This window comes from Chiloscyllium plagiosum, chromosome 21, assembly GCF_004010195.1.
Source record: "Chiloscyllium plagiosum isolate BGI_BamShark_2017 chromosome 21, ASM401019v2, whole genome shotgun sequence".
Taxonomy (NCBI): domain Eukaryota; kingdom Metazoa; phylum Chordata; class Chondrichthyes; order Orectolobiformes; family Hemiscylliidae; genus Chiloscyllium; species Chiloscyllium plagiosum.
Window position 1 is genome coordinate 2,572,315 of NC_057730.1, and position 5,292 is coordinate 2,577,606.

The window sequence follows — 5,292 nt, forward strand, 5'->3', positions numbered from 1 at the left end:
GTGCTACCTCCTTGTCTCACTTCTTGATAATTCTGGGGAGGGTCTCTAATGGTCTCTGTTGCTTTCTAAGCAGCTCTGCAAGTTGTACTGAGGCTTGTGCTGTGTAAAGGTTCAATCAAATGCATTCTGCTATCTGGCATGTTCAGAGAATAAAGAAACAACGCTGGAAAGCAGTGTCCCCAAATATGTGCCCTTGCAAATCTGATATATTAGATTAGATTACATTACATGTAATATATTGTTCAAATCTGATATATTGTTCAAAGTTTAATATTACAGTTTGCATTTCATAGCTGAGTATTCATTGATTATCTAATTTGACTGTACCTTATGTGGATATTCCATTTGACCAACTTGACATTTTTGCAAAACCACTTTGCTAAAATTGGCAGCATTAAAGCTGATAACAGCTATAAGGGAGGTAGTATCACTATACCAAAAATCCAGAGGCACAGGCTGTGGGGAAACTGGTGGAATTTATAGTCAGTTGTTAAATATGGAACTGAAGAACATGAAATTACATCTTACAACTCGTGCTTTGCTGTAGAAGGAAACCCCAATCTGTTCAGGGATGTTCTTTAGGGAAGGAAATGGACAGTGCTATAAAAGCTGAAAAGGAATGAAACCAGACTGGTCACATGGTGATGTTCTCTTCATTGGAAATGATGACAGCAAACAGCCCTTTTGACCTGAGGTCAACTTGCTGGGGGCTGGTGCCAAAATTGAGAGCTATCTCAGACTGGTCAAGCAATAGGCTGGCATAGATTTCACAAATATAACTGTCTTGCAGACAATATCCCAGGTGGCATTTCAAAGTTGGGGGCTGAACAGTTAATTCTCCTCCATTTTGAACACCTGGACAAACTGTAGAGTGGCATGGGCACACAATGTATGCCCACATGGGGCACTTGTGTTCAGCACCAAGTGCCTTGGCAGCTCCACTTGCTTCAGCTGGGCATTGTGATTAGATTGGGTCTATGGTAGGATTTGAGGGAACCAAGAAGGGGAAGAAATGTACTTGACGTTTCCCTCACCAGTCTTGATCGAGGATGCGTCTGTCTTTGACATCATTGGTTGCAGTAACCACCAGATTCTCATTGTTAACATCTAAGTCCCATCTTCACATTGAAGCTTCCCTCCATTCTGTCAGGTGGCGTTACCACTGCTCTCGATGGGCTAGACTGACCAGACCTAGCAATTCAAAACTTGGCACCTGTGAGACAATGTCTGCTATCGTCAGCAGCAGAATTGTATTCAACCGCAATCTGCAGATGGATCGATTGGTAGACAGACAGAAACAAAGTGGAAATTAGTCTCTTTCCAGGTGGCAGGTGGTAACCAGTGGGGCACCACAGGAATTCATGATACAGGGTATATTTAAATGACCAAGATGAGGCAACAAAGTATAATTGCTGGTGATACCCACTAGATGGAGTTGTGAGGTGGATGCAAGGGGCTTTATGATCTGGATAACTTGAGAGGACAGATGCAGAATGACATGAGTAAATATAAAGTTATACACTGTAAAAACAAAGGAAGAGAAATATGTAAATGGTGATATCTTGGAATGTGGATGTGCAAAGGGATCTGGGTGTCTGTACACCAGTCAATGGGAGTAAACGCAGCTACAGCAAGCAATTAGGAAGGCAAATGGCCTTCATTGCAACAGAATTTAAGCTCTGAAGTAGGGATGCCTTAGTGTAATTGACACCACACCTGGAGTACTGTGTACATACTTGCCACTGGATACAGCAGAGATTCACTAGGCTGATACTGGAGATGGCCAGACTGTAGTATGAGGAGAGATTGGTTCAATGGGTCAGCATTCACTACAGTTTAGAAGAATGTGAGGGAGATCTAATTGAAATGCATAAAATTCTGACTCGGCTGGACAGGCTAAACACAGGGATGATGTTCCTTGGTTGGGGAGTCTAAAACCAGATCTTATGATCGCAGGATACTGGGTAATCCATTCAGGGCTGAAATGAAGAAACATTTTACTCTAGATGGTTGAGCTGCAAATTCATTAGCACAGACAACTGTGGAGGCAAGAAAGATCATGTTTTTAAATATTAAAGACATCAAGGGGTATGGAGAGCAAATGGACATTGGGATAAAGAACCTGCCATGATCCTATTGAATGGTGGAGCAGGACTGAATAGCCTACTGTTCCTAATTTCTAAGTAAACAAATGGTTCTGCATATCCCCCTGTTCTTGCCATCAAGCCTCAGAATTAGGCCTGTTTCAATGTAGAGTGCAGGAAGGTATGCCAGGAGCAGCACCAGGTATACCTGTCAATCTGGCAAACTAGCAAACAGGGCTACTTGCATGTCAAGAATACAAAAGCAAGCGATAGATGGAGCTATTTGATCCCACAATCAATGGATCAGATCTAAGCTGTGCAGTCCCATCACATCCAGTTGCAGATGGTGGTGGGACAACTCACTGGAGAAGGTGGCTCCACCAATATCCCTATCCCCATCCTCCATGATGATAGAGCCCAACATATCAGTGCAAAAGATAAGGCTGAAGAAATTGCAGCAATCTTTAGCCAGAAATGCCGCGTGAATGATCCATCTTGGTCTCCTCCAATGGTCTCCAGCATTACAGATAGCAGTCTTCAACCAATTGGATTCACTCCATGTGATGTTATGACCAAAAAAAAGGACAAAACTAACCCAGCCAATCACCATGCTCTTGGGTTATTCTCGATCATTAAGAAGTTTGACACCGTACAGTACAAAGCAGCCTGCTTAATCAGCAAAGACCTGCACAAATCTAACATCTTCAACATTCACACCTTTCACCATTGATGCTCACAGAGCCAGCAATGTGTCCCATAACATCTACAAGATGCAGTACCATATCTCACCAGGGCTCTTTCAACATCACCTTTCACAATCATGACCTCTACCATCCACAAGGGATGGAGCAGATAGATGGAAGCAAGATCCCCTCCCCACGCCAGACACCATCGTCATTTTGACAGCATTTATTTCCCATTCTTAAATGCACTGCGAAGATTGTTATGACCTGCCCTGAATTGGAACTTTATTGGCTATTCCTCCACTGTCTCTGCAACAGAATCCTGGAACTCACTTCCTAATAGCACCATGCAATACCTGCACCTATAGCAGTTCAAGAAAGTGGCTCACCATCAGGGCATTTAGGAATGGGTAATAATTGCTGGGCCAGCTAGCAATGCACACTTCATATAGATTAATAAAAATAATGATGCAATGGCATCACAGATGATGACACCCAAACTCTTTGCCAATCAGATGGGCTTGTGTTTGAAGGTTTTCAAACCAGCATTTCCTTGAAGTGAGGCACAATGTAGTTCAGTTATGCTCTTTGGGCAAGTCTGTCATCTGGCAGCTCAAACTGGCAAATTGCATTTGAAAAGAATCACACAAAGAATCCTACTATTCCACATCAGTGCAAATATTACATCCCCTTAACAATATTAAAAACTGCTGCTCAAAGTTGCCCCATTCTGTCGGAGTGTTTGGGGACGGGTGACCAGTTATCCTGATCTGCTTTGTGAGAATGCATTTGACAGCCAATCATATCGCACTCAATGATGGTCTTAAGGGAGTCTGTTGCTGAGCTCAGCACTGGCAGTGACTGTGAATTCCTGACAATACATTATTTATAGCCACTTTTTTTTGAAGTCTGTTTTCCACTGACAAAAATGCAATGTTCTTTTAATATTATTTTTCATCAAGTAACTCTTCATTGTCCAATGCATTGTTAAACTTCAACAATCTTGGGCCACTTGCCCTGCTTTGTGATTAACGATAGCTCTGTACTGGAGTTGTGTCTCTAATTTAGCCTCTCCTGCTTTATTCTCTGGGGAAATAGCTATCTTTATGATTTAGATCAGGAAGAGGAATTCGTTGAGTTCATGTAAGGTTACATCCTTCTCAATTGAAGATTCTATTTGTGTACAGGACTGTACTCATCATTGAGCTTCCATTGTGTTAAACCTTTGTCTTTGTTTAAACAATCTATTAACAAACCCAGGTAGTCTGCTATCTATAAAATAACTAAGCCCAACACTGTTTACCATTGAAGATCAAACTGAATCAGGATCTTACATATTTATTTGCCGAGCATATATAAAATAGGATTTCTTCACGTTAACAGATTGGCAATGTGATGAACCTTCCTCTGCATCACATAATCATTCCGCTTCCAGCTTTTAGCAACAGAAGTTAAAGCAGTCATTAAAGACAATAGCTATTGCTGTTTTGTCCTACTGCCGAGTCACTCCTGTACCAGGTAGTTGATAACTTAGTGTTTATTTGCTGAACTGGGGAAAAGGTGTGTGTATTGCTCCAGGGACACCAGATCAGGCATTTTATGTGTAGTATTTTAAGGGTAATATGTCGTTTAATCTGAGACTGAAATTTTGTGCTTGATTGTGTTATTATTCAAACGTTTATTCCTGTGAAGCTTGCAAAGAGGAATTGTTGATTAAACCAACCAGCTGATGAATGTGGACTGAAACAGTCCACATGACGTCTCAAGTTTTCATTTTGCAACTGAGTTCAATCTAAATAAAGTAACGCCTTGTGCTGGTGAATTGTCTAATTATTACTCAATGCATGTCTTCAGAATCTTAGCCTAGATCTCTGAAATGCTGGTCCCAGTGGCATAACAATTACACTACCATCCTAATCCATTTGCCCAGAACTGCAACTGACAACTTTTTTTTCCTTATCTTAGCAACATCAAAACATTGTGCTTTTAAGATAGGCAAAGTTAAGGTTTGCAACAGAGCAGCTGCAGTTAGTACTGAGTTAAACTGGTTTTCAAAATTTGAATCTTATGTTTGCCAGGGACCATAAAAAATAGTAATTTCTCAGTACAGTTTTAGCTTGCACTGAGTACTGCCGTTGGTGTTCAGTGTGTAAAATGGGAGATGCTATGTGAGGGAGTGTTGTGTTGAGGGGGTTTGGTGGGAGAGAGAGTTTGGTGGGAGAGAGAGTTTGATGTTTGAGGGAGTGTGTGGGAGTTGTGTAAGAGGGTTTGGTGGTTGTAAGGGCATTTGGTGTGGCAGGCAGGTGGTGGGAGAGGGTGTTTGGTATGTGAGGGTGTTTGGTGTGTGAGGGGATTTGGTGTGTTGGTGGGAGAGAGAATTTAGTGTGTGAGGGAGCTTGTTGTGAAAGGTACGGTGGGCGGCATGGTGGCACAGTGGTTAGCGCTGCTGCCTCACAGCGCCAGAGACCCGGGTTCAATTCCCGCCTCAGGCGACTGACTGTGTGGAGTTTGCACATTCTCCCCGT